This window comes from Talpa occidentalis, unplaced genomic scaffold (genome assembly GCF_014898055.3).
Source record: "Talpa occidentalis isolate TD23 unplaced genomic scaffold, MPIMG_talOcc4v2.1 talOcc4.10, whole genome shotgun sequence".
Classification (NCBI taxonomy): domain Eukaryota; kingdom Metazoa; phylum Chordata; class Mammalia; order Eulipotyphla; family Talpidae; genus Talpa; species Talpa occidentalis.
In genome coordinates this window covers 45,845,344-45,863,223 of record NW_023600993.1, presented here as the reverse complement: position 1 = coordinate 45,863,223, position 17,880 = coordinate 45,845,344, and positions in this window count along the sequence as shown.

The following is a 17,880-nucleotide window of genomic DNA, read 5'->3' as shown; positions in this document are numbered from 1 at the left end:
TGAAAGTCTGTCTCATGTGGAGACCAGCTGGACAGTATTCCCGGCAATGTAAGGATGTGTGAATTGAGGATTAATTTTCACCCCTTTCTGGACCTATTACTGAATAGGCTTCAAGATCCAATTATAAATTATAATGCAATATAACCTATCCCCCAATTTCACAGAACCTCAGGGACTTAGAGAGATAATTTACCTGGGAGTTATTTACATTTATTGCTTCTTGTTTTTGTAATACCAAATAACTTCCAATTTGTTATTTAAGAATTCTATTTTTTGCTGAATTCTTGCTCCAGTGCTTCCTCTGTTATCAACTTAATGGAAATGAGAATGTGCTTTCTATGAGGGAGACAGAGGGGCTTGGGGAGTGAAGGTGCATTTCCAAAGGGAGTTGTAAGGGGTGTATCATTTGCTTATATGGTGTATAATCGAAGCTTATATAAAAGACAACTATAAATCAGAGACATTCTGCTGGGAGGGGGAGGGAGTAGGAATAAAACAAGGGTGGGAAGAGCACAAGAGACTATGGTGATGGTGCACAGGTGAATTGGTGGTGGAAATTCTATGGGGACTACACCTGAGAAAAGAAAGCAAACATTGTAAAAAAATGAACAATGATGTAAATAGATATACAAATAAATTATTAAAAAAAAAAGCTTAGCATTCCTCCCCTTTCCCACTTAACATATGTCATAAACATTTCCCCTGTCATTAAATTGTCACAATTTTTTTTTAATGTTGTGATATTCCCAGTGGTTACATTTGCAGAAAACAAAATACTGGTATCTCTTTTCACATCAAGTTCCAAAATAAATTCCAAATGGATTCAAGAATATTTAAAATGCTAACAAAATAAGAAAATGTAAGTGAATTAGGACTACTTGAGTTTGAATCACAGTCCAGCCATTTGCCAGCTCTGTGACCTGTACAAGTTACTTAATATGTCTGAACCTCTGTTTCTTAATCTATAAAAATGGAAATTCAAAATCAGAGGACTGTTCAAGGTTTAGATGTAGGACTCAGTGCTTGGCCTGGTATATAAAAAATTTTCAGTAAGTGTAAATACTGTTGAGGAATGCGGGGTAGAAAAAAATTGTCAAAATTTTCAGGAGATTTGGGCCTCCTCAGTGGCGCAGCAGTTGAGCGCTGGGTTGCGAAGCTGCCCGCAGCCTCTGCAGCGCTGGTTTGATCCCCGGCTGCTCCCTGGCCACCAGAGGAGGGTCCCACATGGCGTGCAGACCTCTCCTGCTGCGCCTGCTGCTCCCCTCAGCAGTGTACTTCGTCAGTCTGTCTGTTCTGCTCCCTGCTCTGACTCTGGTGAATTCTCTCACCCTCCCGCACTTCTGACTATACCCAGTGCTTGTATAAATAAATAAATAAATCTTAAAAAAAAAAAAAGACAAACAGTTCCTTTAAAAAAAAAATTCAGGAGATTAGCAGCCCCCACTCTCTGCCCCTAAGACTGAGTCTTAATAACCCAGATGCCCCCAATATTCCTCCATCTTGATAAGAGAGTTTTATTCTAATTGGTATCCCAGGAGGAATTGTTTTCACTCTTATACAAGGCTCAGAGTGAGTTAAGCCAGCTTTAAATTCAGAAATGAGAATGTTGTCTTCCTTCCTCTCAGCTTATTTTTTCTGTTATGGAATCACAAATGAGAGGCTTGGAGTATGAGTGTGCATATTTAGAAGAGGCAAAAATCTGATTTCCATACCGGGTTCCAATCTCTGAGGGAAAAAAAATTGGCATAATTGTTAAGACGAAACAGTGGGTGGATTCTCCTCTTGAGCTCTTATAATAAGTTATCCTACCCCACCTAACCAAATGGAGCCAGAATTATTTGATTCAATATGAGGTGGTTGACAGACATTTTTAATTTGCTTGACATCCTGGAGGGTAAATCTGCATGTAAACACCACTGCATACTCAGCATATTTAGGTGTGGATGATAATGTTAAATGCAGCAGCATTTAACCAGAAAACATGCGTGGAACATGTAGGAGGTTAATGAAGCACTTGGCACTTCCAAGGGATTCTAGAGTGACTATTTCAGCAACTGTGAAGCCCAGTGTCCTAGGGTTGAAATATGCCTGTGAGAAATGCACAGTTTGAACAGAGTCTTCACAATCTGTTGCAATCCTAACAGAGTATTTGAAGTAGGAAAATCCTTGTTAAGAATAGAGTACTGTGAGAACAATCTAAAATTTATTGACTATTAGGATTAGATATTTAAGAAAGAACTCTGAACAAACTGGAATGGATCACTATTAACGCAAACATTTAATTGAGAAAATGTACATAGGGCAGAAAACATGTGGGGGAATATGTATGCATTTATATATACACATGCACATACATGTAGACATATATAATACATATGAATAGAATAATATATGAACATATACCCTCACCACCCTGTTTTAGTTTTTAATTTTAAATTGGTATCCTTTGTTAACTATTCAATTGGGTTTAGGAAGTGCCGTGTCTTGTTTTCCTTGTGCTCAGTTTCTGTACAATCTTTTTTAATTTGAAATATTTTCATTCTTTCTTTGCTGTTTATGGCATCCTTTTTGTATTCTATTTCTTTTTACTTGAATTTGTTAGCTGTTTGCAGGTCTCTATAACTTTGGGGTTACATTTTTACTTCTCCATATGTCTACATGCTTCATTCACTCTCTACCAAGACTCTGATTCCAATGCCCAATTCACTCCCTTTCCATTTCCTCTGGTAACCACTAGATTTTTCACTAAGTCCAAGATTTGCTTTCATTGTGCTTTTCCAGTGTATGAGCTTTTTTGTTGTTGCTTTTCTTTATATCCCACAGATAAGTGAAATCATCTGATACATGTCTTTCACTTTCTGACTGACTTCATTTAACATAACCACCTCAAGATCCAACCATTTTGTCTCCAAGGGCACTATTTCATCTTTTAAAATAGCTGAGTAGTATTCCACTGAATATATTCCACAGTTTCTTTATCTAGTCATCTGTTACTGGGCACTTAAGTTCATTCCATGACTTGGTAATTGTGGAAAGTGCTGTTATGAACATAGGAATGTGTAAGTCTTTTGTATTAGAGTCCTCATATTTCTGGGTAAATACCTACCAGAAGTGTTGCTGGATCAAATGGGATTTCCATTTTTATTTTTTAAGGTTTCTCTATACTATTTTCCATAAAGGATGCACCAAAGTGCATTCCATCAACAGTGGATGATGAGTGTTACTTTTTCTTTCTCCACATCCTTGCCAACATTTGTTGTTTCCTTTTTTTTTTTTTTACTTTTTTTTAAAGATTTATTTTATTTATACAAGAACCGGGGTGCAGAGGCTGTGGACAGCTTCACAGCGCTGTGCTCAACCGCCTGCACCACCAAAAGGAAATGGAGGCCCCATTTCCTTTTTTTTTTTTTTTTACATAGGCCATTTTCAAAGATGGGGAGGTGATGCCTTGTCATGGTTTTCATTTGTGTTTCTTGTATAATAAGTGATGTTGAACAATTTTTCATGTGCCTGTAGGCATCTGAATAATTTCTTTAGAAAATTGTCTAGTTAGGTCTTTTGCCCATTTTTTTTGACTGGGTTGTCTGTTTGTTGTTGTTGGATTACATAAATACTTTATATATTTTGGAAATCAGTCCCCTGTCAGAACTGTGATGTTCAAGTATCTTCTGTCAGTCTGTAGAATGCCTTTTTGCTTTTGTGATAGTTTCTTTTGAGGTACAAATTCTTCTTAGTTTGATGAAGTCCCACTGGTTTATTTTTGCTTTTGTTTTCCTTGCTGTTGGAGTTGTGTCCCCAGTACATCTTTGTGGTAGCTGTCTTGTAATGTACCCCTGTATTTTCTTTTAAGCATCTTATGGTTTCAGCTCTTAATATCCAAATCTTCAATGCATTTTGAATTAATTTTTGCCTACAGAGTTATGTATGGATCCAGTTTTGTTTTTTTTTTTTTTTTGCATGTGGCTGTCCAAGTTTCCAGCACCATTTGTTAAAGAGGATTCCCTTCCTCCATGGGGCTAACTCCCTTTTAAAGTAGAATATTCATCATTTGAGGTTGGTCTGATGTTTCCTCATGATTGGATTCAGGTTTTGCACTCCTGGCTGGGACACTGTAGGGTGATGTTATGTCTTTCCATGCATCCTTTGCACATGATGTGATGTCTACTGCCCTTTGTCGGTGAGATTAATTTTGATCACTGGGTCAAGGTGCTATCCAGTTTCTCCACTATGCATTTACCATTTTTATGCCTTGCAATTTATCAGTGATATATTCAAATTTCCTCATGCCAGCACTTCCTTGACCTTTTCCTTTGTAACTGGGAATTCTACTGTAAGCAAGCTCCCTCTCGTCCCTGCATACGTGACTTTTTATCTATTGTTGTCATCTGGATTCATACATTCCTGTTTCCAATTGTTCATGTGGTACCAGTAGCTCCTACTGTCACTCATTACCAATCTTAATTATTTTCACGCCTCAACTGTCTTATATTTGGCCATTGAGCTCCTGAGAGTCCTTGTGAAATATCTCTGTTGTTTCCCTTAGCACTTCCTTTTTATTTGGCACAAGAACACATTCCAGGTTCACCTGTACCCTCCCTGATCCTGTCTTGAGATCAGTCATTTCTTCTAGGAGCTTTGGCTTCTCGTGATTCCTAATCTCCAATGACGGCTACTTCTGAATGGTGGACTTTGGGATCGTTGTTAATGTACTGTTTGTGCTTTTCTGCTTGGCTTGAATTTATATTTATAATGAGCACATACATATTTTTTTGTCTGCAAAAGTCATGAAGATATTAGGAGAAAACCAACAACTGTATCAGCCAGATGGCAGCCTAGGTGAGGTTTCCAAACGGCGCCTACTCTTTTTCCTTCTTCCTCTGTTTCCTGGCCTCCCTGGCTGCACTTCTAGGGACAGGGAGCAATAATCCTTTTGGCTCACATCAGCCCTTTAATCTCTGGCACCTCAGACAGGGGCTTTTCAGGGAGACTGGAAGTTGGCTCACTCCAAGGTTGAAAAAAGGACATCTAAAAGTTAAATGAAAAAGGAGGGGTTTCCCCCTCTTCAGAATGGAAGTGGAATGGGGGACTCTTGTGGCTTCCGCACACAGTGGCTGTACATACAGGTGACCTTTCAGCAGGTAACACAAGAGCAGCTTCTCAGCCACTGTGGGTGTTGGGTCACTCTGAATTCATCAGAACAGAGAACAAAATGCAGAAAGAGTTTCTTTCAGTGAAGTGGTAGGACTTCAGTGTTACATTGAACAGCAGTGGTTTAAGTGCCTGTTTCTGATCTTAGAGGAGACCCTTTCAGTTTATTCCCATTGAGTAGTGGATTTTTCACATACACATTTATCCTCCTATCCCAAAGTAACCCTTTCCTATTCTACCTTACCTTTCTGCTAAGATTGGGTAGGTAATTTTGGGGGCCTGAGAATACTAAAACAATTTTTCTCTCTATATTAGTGGTAGTAGCATTCCCCAGACTCCAGAGTCATCTACCAAATAGGAGTGCTCTACTTTTGGACAGCAAGGAAACCTCTATTATTAATTTGCTGACTGTTTTTATCACAAGATGTTGAATTATAGTAAACACTTTTCTGTAACTATTTAAATGATCATGTGATTTTTATCCTCATTTAATATTTTTATCCTTCTGTTAATATGGTGCATCACATTAATTGATTTTCATATAATGAACCATCCCTTACATCCTAGGGATAAATCCCACTTGGTCATAACATATGATCTTTTTAATATGCTGTTGAGTTTGGTGTCTATCAAGCTAATACTTTATTGAGGATTTTAATGTGTTTATACATACTTTCATGTGTTGGCCTATCATTTTTTTCTTATAGTATCTTTGTCTGGCTTTGATGCCAGTAATGTTGGTCTCATATTATGAATTTGGAAGTGTTTCCTCTTTAATTTTTTGGAAATTTGTGAAGGATTATCATTCATTCTTTTCTAAATGTTTGGTGGAATTCACCAGAGAAGCCATTTGGTCCTGAGCTTTTCTTTGTTGGGCAGTTATTCTGTACTTTTATTTGCTAAATCTGGCAACTCTGAACACACTAGAGGAGGAAGAACAGGGGAAGGAATTCTTGCAGCAGAAGATACCTGTGACAATATGTAGCCATATAAATGTGTGTATCTAGCACTAAGTACTAGGTGAGAAGTTCTGGTAAATTTACCACTATCATACCCCAACCTCCAAGGACTATTGGAAGTTTTTCATTTCTTATCAAATAACCTGACAAAGGTGAGATTTAGATAATAATAATTACAGTTACTATTGATGGAATATATACATTGTGCCAGAATATCATTAGTTGACTACAATCATGTTCATTTTCTCCATTCTTTCTGGACATGTCTCTGAAGCAGATGGTCTCATTTTACAGATGGGGAAACTGAGGTTGAGAGAACTGATGTGATTTGTCTGAGGTTATCCAGCTTGCGGTAGAGCTAGAATTCAAGTTCTGGTGGTTTGGCTTCAAAACTTGTCTGCTTACATGCTAATTAAGTCATTTCTGGACCCCACAGAAGAACTGGATATTTGGGGGATTTGACTTGGAAAGCCTGCAGCAGTTGGGGTCAGGCTTTGGATCCTCCTGGAATATTTATGCCTGCACTCCATGATCTAGGCATCACTAGATTTCTGAACTGTAGAAAACACTGCTCTGCCCAGCAGGGAGTGAATCCATGTGGTCCTCCAAGTGCCAGGCCTGGTGTGGGAAGCCCCACATAAGTTTAGTCCTGTTTCCTTGATCTACTAGAGTTCAAAGGTGGCACAATTGAGTGGAAGGTCAGGATAATTGGTTTCCTTCAGGAAAGCAGAGAAGTAGTGCAAAGGGTTAAGTCTCAGCACTATCAAGCATCTCTGCCACTACAATACAAGTTTGATCCCTAGGCAGGGAGCTAACCCACATGGCACAGCAGACCTCTCCTGTCTCACCCCCTGCTCCCCTCAGCGGTGTATGTCAGTAGATCCACCTGTTCTGCTCCCCACTCTGTCTCTGGTGAATCCTCTCACCCCCCACACCTCTGGCTTAGACCCCAACTCTTATATGTATAAATCAATCAATCTTTAAAAAAAGGCTTTGAGGTGATTCACATGGTGGACAAGAATATGGACTTTGGGTTCAGAGGTGAGTGGGCATCTTGTATCCCCCACTTGCAGTTGTGTGACTTTAAACATGTTACTTGCAATCTCTTCTTTATGAGCAACTTAATTTAATAAAAGTACTTGCTGTGGTGATTCTGATGATCTAATGAGATAATAAAACTTATAAAGCCATCAGAGGCACAGGGCTCATAAATGCTAGCCCGCATCATCACCAATGATGATGATTGCTACTATAATTAGGAAGCTGGGACTACTGAGCCATCTTATCCCGGAACTCTGACTTCCTGCCTCATTTTCTTGCTCTATTTATTAATCACTTACAAATTTGTACCAGACTTTGTGGAAAGAAGAAACTCAGAGTCTAATGATATAAAAATCTGGTCATACAAAGTGACGGATAGCAATGGAGGGGTGGAATCAAAGCGAGAAGAGCAGTAACACACATGATGAATATTAGCTTCAACTTACATAAGCTGCAAAAGTGACGAAAGGGCTCAGGGCACTGAGCGGATAGGGGAGTCTGCTTTCTGGACTGTTGTCTGCATTCAAGGCTGGATCAGGTGCTCTTGCAGCATGAATCCCTTCTCTTTACACCCCTCAGCCCTGGCTCCTTCTGTGTTGCTTCCCTTCGCAGGCTGTTCTCTACAGTTGTACTGGCATAGGAACCCTTGCTGAAAGAGAAGTCTTTTTACTAAAGCAAAACAGCAATTTTTTCTAGCACTGACCCCTTGGCTAAATTGCATGCGTGCCCCACCCATTCCTGAGCCCATTGCTGGAAATGATGGCCCATCTCAGAGCCAGGTAGCCCACTTGGTACTGATGGACCGCAAAGCCCATTTCTGAAGAAGGGGGGATGGGCACTCAGCAAGCAACAACAATAGATACCTGCTCCAGAATTGTGGCAAGGCGGTTAGTGAAAGCTTCTAGAATGAGGAGAGCCCTGTTCATTATTTACTCATTTTTTAAAAAATAAAATTTCACCGATCTACCACTGGTTTACAATACTATGTAAGTTTGGTGACTTACGTAGGGAAACTTATAGGTTCACATCTTGATACGTGTATATGCTCACCCACCCACCACCACTCAGATTATAAAATTAACCCCTTAAACCCTGTTCCCCCAAGCCTCCTTAGGGCACCATTGTTTAAAACAACAGAGGCATAAAAGTGTATCTTGTTTGAAGACTGATAAACAGAAAACAAGAGACCAGCATGTACTGGAGGGGGTAGAGGCAAGGAGTAAGGAATGGAAAGGTGCAGTAATTATGTTCAGAGAATTTCATTTTTCCAACTGAGCCTCCCCAGGCCCCTGGGTAGGAGAGTCAATTCCAGTTTTCTTACCTAAATCACCCTTCCGTGCCTCTGGCTTGTACCCCAGCTCTTGTATAAAAATAAGTAAATCTTTAAAAAAAATTAACTGTTTAAATTGTAGATATTAACATCTGCTCTAGAAGCAATAATGGCAGGTCTCGTTGTTGCTAGATCCAGAGTGTGCATGCCCGCCGTCATTGCTACCTCTTTCCTTGTCCACGTTTTAAAAACAATCCCTTTGTTGATCATGCTCAGCGAAATAAGCCAGAAAGAAAAAGAAAAATACCGGATGGTCTCACTCATAGCAGGAATCTAGAAAACATAAATAAGGGACCAGGAAAAAGAATAACTATAAGAAAGTAAAAATCAAAATCAACAAACAACTATGAACCAGAGACACTCTATGGGGAGTGGGGCGCGGGGAGGGGAGGGATTGGGGTCAAAATAAGGGGGTTGCAATTGTATGGGGAATATAAAAATAAAAATATATATATATAAATAAAAAAATTCATTAGAAAAAAAAATGATCCCTTTGTTAATGTTTCTCTCAGTGTGCACTGAGTGCACACTCAGTGTGCTGTCTGTGGAGGTATGTTAGCTGTGTCCTTTCAGGGTCTTGACTGTACAGCAACATCTACAATTGCGGGGCCTGCATAGTATTGGTCTCCCCAAAACAGATGTTTCTCTGCACAGAGCCCTGCCTCATCATCTCCCAGTATGTAGAAAAGGGTCATCAAATAATAGTAACATGAATCTGGCCATGAATCTTGGCCCTAAATCAGCAGGAGAAAGACATGAATTACAGGCTGTCACTAACAGGCAATTCAAACGCGCCCTTTCCTGATTTGTAATACAAAGTAGCCTTCCACAGGAAACATTTATTTTAGCTTCACCATTCCCTCCTCCTAATGATGTTTACTTTGCAAAATGCTTCTTAAAATTTCTTTCTTTCTTTTTTATTTTGACTGCAGCCTCCTGTCTGTATCATCTTTTGTGTGAGAACAAAAACAGTTCAGAGATTTCCAACTTTCACAGAGGGAATGGGACTCTGTTATTACCCTCTGAAATGGGACTTCTGAAACTCAGCTGTAGAACTCAATCAGAACCGGAGGTGCGTCACAAGAGGATGAAAGAATGATGTCACCCTCACTGACGCCAGAGTGTCAAAGTCAAGTCATTTTTCTAACAGCAACACTCAGAAGCCACTGATTCCATCCACCCTTCCTCTCGTCCATTCATTCACCCATTATATATATTCCCTGGGCACTAGGGAATGAGGCTGGGCCCGGGAGATACAGCGGCAAATGAGGCAGATGTGGTCTCTGCTTTGATGGAGTTTATACCTAGCTGGGGGCGGACAGAATGTCAAATAAATCATCCTAGAGCAGTTTGGTCAATTTTAAATAGGTTGTTACAAAGCATTATAATAGCACATGAACAAGGGAACCTCAGGCGAAGCAGAGGGAGAGACAGTAAAGATGTCGCGGGAGAAAAAAAAAAATGTTTAAGCTAAACTCTGAGGTGAGGAGGAATCAGCCGGGGGAAGGTACAAGTGTGCTCCAGGCCAGAGGAACAGCCATTCCGAAGTCTGCAAGGTGAGTGATACAGATGGGTTTGTAAACTTTGTGACATTCCGACTGTCACCTTGTCCAGCTGGCCTGCACTCTAATCTGGGTCTGACTAGATCACAGCAGTAGCCTCCAAATCCTTCAGTCTGTTTCCAGTTATCTTCTGTCCATTTCCTCTCACTTTGTCAGCTCAGTCCCTCACCCCACCCCAGCCTGCCTGGGCCTTCACACATCACAGCTGCTTGAAGTCCAACTCTTTAGGTTCCCACGCAGGGCTGTCCACATTCTGTCTGGAAGCCACCATTGTGGCTGAACTCCTAACAAGCTCTTCATACACTGTCTGCTCACTTTCCCCCTAACATCCTCAAGCCCAGCTTCTCTGTCTTTGGTGAGCTCTTCACCTGCATGTTCTAGCCTCCTATCTGTGTTAGCCAGAGTGAAAGCGCAGCCTGGATGGTACATGAGCCTGGTAGTTCACAGATGCATTACATAAAGAGATGACATACATTGAGAGGGGCAGGGTTTAGGTAAAGCAGCAAGACAGTGTAGCAAGACTGCTTTCTATTACCTGAGAAGGTAAGACATGGAGTCGTTCCCAGATACTGAAAGAGTAATTATGGAAAAACCATGCAGATCCTGCTCCTCCATACAGAGCCTATTCTACATACAGATCCTTCTCCTCCGTCCTCTTACTGCCGATGTGGTCATGGCCCTAATCCCACCAGATGCCAGATGCAAGGCCACCTGTTGATGCAGTCCAGACTAGTTAGTCTTCCTGGACACAGAGCATGGTAGAGGGAGAGCCCAGACCTGGAGGATGGGGGTTAAGCCGAGAATACCTCTCCCAAATTCCACCCTTCATTGCAACCTTCTAAAATACTACCCACTAATCAAAACCCAGCATGAACTCCCACCTGTTCCACCCATTGTCCCCCAGACGGAAGCCTGTTTCCTCTCCTCTGACTGTGTCTAGCACGTCCTTCCTCCGGAGCTCTCCTGTGGCACTCTCACTGTGCACCTTGCTCACCATGATTTGTATGCGTGTGTTTTAGTCTGGGTCTCTCACAGGAGATCCTCTGAAATCCCCTGCAATAAGAATGTGTGTCAAGGGCGTCTGCTAGGAGGTATGCTCAGGAAGAACCCAGAGAGGTGGGGAGTAAGAAGGAAAGGGAGACACGCTAAGGTACAATTCAGTACTGATAGGGGCCTGGGATCAGAGCACCTCTGGCTGCAGAGTGGTCCCCATCAGAGGCAAGGCCCAGACCAGACGAACTCCCACATGAGCCAATTATGGGTGAAGGAATTCCAGTACTGAGCTTGTAGGTAACATGGTTTCAGAAGCAGGTGGTCAGATGCTAACAAAGTGCTGTTGAATGTGGAACTCACTGGGATTTGACGTGAAGAAAAGTGGTGAAGAAAAAAGATGAGGTGAAGCACTGATTGATCCCTTATTACAAGCATTGTCTTTCTTTTTTAAAAAAGATTTATTTCTTTATGCATATAAGAACTGGGGTACAGGCCAGAGGTGCGGGGTGTGAGAGGATTCGCGAGAGGCACAGTGGGGAGCATAACAGGCAGATCTGCTGAAATACACTGCTGAGAGGAGCAGCGGGCAAGACAGGAGAGGTCTGCTGTGCCATGTGGGTCAGCTCCTTGACAGGGGATCAAACTCAGGCTGCAGTGGCTGGAGATAGCTTGATAGTGCTGAGACTTAAATCCCTGCGCCACCAGGGAGGCCTCCAAAACATTGTCTTTCTTTTCTTCGAGGGCAGCACTAGATGTGAAACCCCATATCTATCTCTGTAATACCAAGGTCTAGCCCAAGCTCCATGGGCACATGCCCTACCTGAAGGCACAGCGCTAGGACTATGTGTTTGGTTAAAGTTCTGCTCTCACTGTTTTGAAATTCTTAATAATTTTGAACAAGGAGTCCTGCATTTGCATTTTGCACTGGCCCCCACAAATTATGTAGACAGTCTTGTCTGATATAGTGTCTTCCACGAAGTAGGCATTCAATGTGTCCATTAAATGAAGGAATGAATGCCTGGCAGTAAGTCCAGGCTATTTATTCTGGAGGAACTGCTGTAATTCTATCTTTAAGTGCAAACCTAAAGAAACTGGTGTAGGGTCTCACCCTCTGACCCCTCCTTATTTCTCCAGTCTTCACACCTCTTTAGGCCTCTGATGAGAAGTGGGTAGGCTTGTTTATTTTGAGCTGCTATTTATTTTTCTCTTCCCGTGTCATGGAAATTTCTTGGCATCAGATAGCCTCGGGGCAACACTATTTTTATTTTTCCAGCAGAATAATTAAATTTAGGCTCAGTTGCTTTTCCCCAGCAGAGAGGCTGTGGGCAAAATGGGATGAAGAGGCTGCTGCAGAGGGCTTATTGGGATGGGTTCCAAGGTGAGGCACATTGATCTGGAGCATATTAACTCCAGGTCCCTATAGGGAGGAGGGAGCAAAGGCTTTGCTAAGATCAGGCAATCAGACCACCCTGCTGTGTAGGGCACCCACAAACTTGTCTTAGTATCCCAGAGCAGGAAGGAGTTACAGGAATGATCCAGAGTGGGAGACAGCAAACTATAGCTCACAGACCAAAGGGGGCCCACCACATGATTTTGTAAATAAAGTTTTATTGGAGCATGGCCACAGCTATCCATTTCCCTATTGGCTATGGCTGCCTTCATCGTACAACAAGAGCTGAGCTTTTATGACAGAGACCATGTGACCTGAATAGTTGAAAATATGTATTATCTGGCCCTTTATAGACAAAGTTTTTGATCACTGACCTAGATAAAGAACCCTCAAAGTGTGTTATGTGGTCATTACTAGTCCTTCAGGATGCTCTATAAAAAAAGGATTTTGTGGTCAGATATATTTGGAAAATGCACAAACCTTGTCTCCTGTCTGGAGTTTCACAATCTGTATCACCCTATTATAGCAGACCCTGTTTATGCTTTCCTCATATGTCCTGCACCCTCTGCTTACTGTAAGCAGTCACAGCTCTTGCCCTAGGTTCTTGTTCTTTGATTTGTTTTGTTTCCTCCTGACCTGGTGCACATACATTTCCTCCTGCCTGGTGGCTTGCAGACAAGCAGGGAGCACCTGAGAGTCGATGCCCTTGAAAGCAGACTTCAACCAATAATGGGCAGTAGTAGGGAGAAAATTCTGCAGCTTCCTTGCCTGTTGGCTGGGACAAGACTGAGACATATTCTACACTGTCTCCCAGAGCTCACCAAGGGAACCCCAAATCCCCACTGCCCACAGGGGTCAATGTGCTCATGAATGTACCCTGTATCACTTGTCTTCACTTCCCTTGGTGGGGTTTCCTGAAATCACCTCCCAAACAAATGAATTCTGTTCTAACTCTTATCTCAGAATATGTGTCTAGGGTTGCCAAACTGAAGATATCTACTAATTAAAGGCCTGGAGAAGTCCTATGTTAAATCTTTATCTTATTAATCTGGCCTTGAAGGCTTTTTGTGCTCTGGCTGCTATCCAACTTCCCAGCTAATTTTTCCAGTCTCACCCACCCATATCACTTTTTTCCCCCAATTCCTTGAGCCTGATATACTCTTAAGGATGTCATTCTCTGTCTTTGTTCCCTTGCCAACTCCTACTTTGTTGCCTTTCTCTTTTCCTTGATTCATTTTTTTCTCAGAAGACTGGAAATAGTGATTACAGGTGAACTCAGATGGACCAAGAATATGTGCCTGGGGTCAGCATCATCTGCTATAAGGTGACATTCTAAATATAGAACTTGAATGACACAAGTACAGAACAATCAGAATATATGCTAGTCATGAACATCTAGTGAGGACATGCCAATGAGTGCAAACAATCAGCCTTTCTAAAGTCATAGACAAGAATTAGAATCTCAGGTTTTGGGTTAAGTTTCTTCAGAAGCCATTGCTATGACTTCTATGATGACATGCTCTTCTAGAACTTTTGTGTCATCCCCAAATCTGCTCAGAGCAGTTGAAATACAGATTAGAAACAATATCATAATCAAGTCTGTTTTGCGTGTGACCTCAGAGTACAGAAAAAATCCTCCCACTTCTCTTAGCTCAATCTCCTAACTCTAGCTTGATTTCAAAGGATTCCAAAAGGAAAGAAGCTCCAGCTCACTTGCACATGGTCACTCCAGAATTAGAAGTTATTTCCCTCTTCACATCTGCTCCCTCCCTTCCTGATTCGAGAGCAGGAGCTGGGTGGAGGGAAATGTACACAGATAACTCCTGAGTGATGGATGTGCTGGGTTGCTGTGCAATTTAATGTCTTCACTATTTCACACAAGCTTTTCAGGGGAAATCAAAACTCTCCTTGAAGACCAAAGTATCAGAGAAATCGAAGATCCTTTAGAAATCTCCTGTTGGTTCTTCTTTTCTCACTTTTAATTTCATTATTGATTTTCGTTAAGCCCTTCAGAGGCCCGCAGTACCTGTAGCTCTTTCCTTCAAAGAGAGAGATTTTGAGAAAGCCTCCAGTTCCAAGAGTTTACAGGCCATTAGAGAGGAGGCAGCCTTAGGAATAACCAAATAAGCACTTGTCCTGATCCTGAGGACTCTGCCTCTCCCGGTGAAAGGTCCAAGGGTTTCCTGGGATTAAGCTGTGCCACTGAGGGCTGCAAATCTGTTTGAGGTCAAAGTATATCTTTAAGGTAAAAAAGGACAAGAAGCAGATGAGGCAAGTGAAGTTACTTTGAATATAAAGGGAAAAATCACTGAATTTTTAATTTGCTTTACCTTATAAATAAAAATGTGCCTTGAGGGAAAAAAAAAAAAAAACAGCTGGACTGAGATCCAAAAATACAAAAAAAAAAACACAAAAAAACCCTCAAAAAACAGGGCAGGCATGTGAATGTAACTTTGCTGACAATAACTGGTGGTGATTCTGGGATCTAGATTCCTCTGTCCTGGTGGATAGTCCACTCTGTGGGGGTGTCATTGGTTCCTAAACAATGGAGATGCTTTGCTCTGTATCTCTGGGCTCCAGAATAGTCCTGCAGTGCTTATTTGTTGATGCTGAGAAAAGCCAGAGTGAGAAAAGTATTAAACTGATCTTAATCTTCATTGCTTAATTTACGCACAATCTAAAATCTTCGTTCTTACAATTAAAAATAAAACAAAACTGGGCCTCCCTCGTGGCACAAAGGTTTAAGATGCAACCACAGCCACTGCAGCATGAGTTTGATCCCCACCCAGGGAGCTATCCACCTGGGTGCAGAGGATCTCTCCTGCCTCACCTGCTGCTCCCCTCAGCAGTGTAGTTCAGTCAGTCTGCCTGTTCTGCTCTCCACTCTGTCTCTGGTGAATCCTCTCACCCCTCATATCTCATACCTCTAGCCTGTACCCTAGTGCTTGTATGCATAAATAAATCTTTAAAAAACACCCCCCCCCCAAACTGGCAGTCTTGGTAATCAGACTCAGCTCACCCTCCAAATAGAGCACACCTTTATTTTCTTTTTCCATCATGACCTTGAGCTACCTCCCAGCAAATATCTTAATGTTTCCCTTTCTACATCTTTTATTTGAGCACTCATTCATTAATTTATTTGTTCATTCAATATTCATCAAATACCTACTGTATTCTAGGTGCTGCTCTAGGTGTTGAAGATCCAAAATAGGTTAGGTCTTGACTTTAAAGATCTTTCTCACTAAACTCCAATAAATGGTCACATGAGTTGTGCGACTTATGTGGCACATTCAGCACCCATATAAAGCATAGCTTTAAATTTTACATATTTTCAAATCTGTCAAGCATTGAGAAGTCATCAGGTTTTTTTCCCTCTCTCTCATAACTAGATCTTCTTACTGGTGTTCAGTCCTCTGTGTAATGGGTTTATGCCACAGACTACCAGGGTCACAGGCTGCAAAGGGGAATACCAGAGACAGGTTTTTAAAGAATGAAATTTGTCTATATGCTCACTGGCCTGTTGTTACACTTTCATTAATTAAAAAAATAATCTCGGTTTGCATGAAGGAATATCAGTATGGGAGGGGATTTTAGGAACCATATGGCCACAGTACTCTGTTTTACTTAGTAATGAAGAGTCTGAGATGGACAGGAGGGAGCAGGGGGGGAGCTGGGAATAGACTACAGGGTTCTGACCTCTGATGCATGGCGCTGGGCCCACAGGGCATATGTCACCTTCAGAAGACACACCCTTCCCAGGGGCCCCCAACCTCCCTCCCCTTCTTCCAAGGCCTCCTTCCTGCCACTAGCACTTTCTTCAAGGAAAATTAAGGTGACAGGACACAGATTTTAAAATTTCATCATCTTCTCTCAAGGGAAGAATTCCCTGGGACATTATATCTAAATGACTAAGAGAAGCAAGGAAAAATATGTTATATTGTTATTGCTCTTTCTCTTAGCTCTTCTTGATTTCCTTTGGGTTTTGGATACATGAAATGTTGCTGCTGCTTTCTCCTTCTCTCCCTCCTCCTTACTTGGGGAATAATTTATTTTAATCGGGTATAAACCATAGGTAGTAGAGAAACTCTTCTTCCGCAGTTTTATTTCAACTCAAGGATCAGGAAAGGACTCAGACAGTGAGCAAGGCCTGAATTTCAATCTGGGATTTATCTGCTGTGGGTTTTGTTGCTATGAGACCCTGAGTAAGTCACTCAATCTTGTGAAATCTCATTCCCTTTTGTGATATAAAGATAATAATACCAATCTCTTCAATTTGTTTAAGGAATTAAGTAAAAGACCATAGGGTGATAGTTAAGTGTAGTAGTTGCTCTGTCAGGGGCAGCTGTTAATAAAAATAATTATGAACACTTTGCCCAAAATTAGACCAGGTAGAATAGATATGATGTGTAAAGGCCTACTTTGAATTGCAGAAGTACGTATACACTTCTTTAAGAGACTTCAGAAATAAAAGCTTCCATTCTCATCTCAAATTTATATTAAAATATATGAGGCTCACTCACAAAAAGTGGAGGACTTTGTCAAAGTCAGATAGTTAGCAGTGGTAGAGCTGGTACCAGAGTCAAGGACCCCAATCTGACTGGTCCCCTCCTCCAGGTGAGTGGTCTCTAGGGGGCCAAGTCTCCAACCACACAATCTAAATACTCAAATGAAGTGGGAGAAATAAAAGCCACCAATAGGCTCTCGGTAGGAATAGTTCATGTTATGTCACCAAATGAGTATGAAAAAACTTCGGTATTTACAGTTCTTAGATTCAGAATTGGGGATAAGTTACTGAAAAAAATGTAAGTGAAAGGCATGCTAAATATTTCTCAATGCGCTAGGGTAGACAGCTTGCCGGGACCCCACTTTATACCACGCCAAACCCAGAATTTGACTATTTCAAAGCCTCGTTGCCAAAGGAACAAAGAGAAATCTGAATCCGTATATCTTAGATTGAAATTAGGGGAAAGGAGATGGATGCAACAAATTTTTCAAGGCTGCATTCCCTGCATTACTGTCTCCCCAGTTCATGGACTGGACCTGCCTTTGCTAGACTCAGAAGCTGGGGTTCCCCAAGAGCCCTCATTAGTTCTACTAATGCCGAAAGTCAGCTGATAAGTAGGACTCCTCCTGGTTTTCTGCCAGTCCTTACTATCTTTTTTACAAAGGACTATTTAAAGCACAATCCTGATCTCATAGTTGGACCCATTTTTAGATGCTGAAATAAAGAAAATTAGGGGTTCTAGGACTGGGTATGTTTCTGTCATGCTCACCAAATTGCAAGGGTTGCGCACAGCTCGTGTATAGGAATATTTTAACTATATTTAATTACAGAAATAACTTCCCAGAGAGATGCAGGTTAGCTCCTTTAGCACAGTGACAATGCGAGAAAGGTTTCGCTTGGAATAATAAATGAGATTATTCCATCAGGACACTTTTGCTGAGCCCAGACCTAAG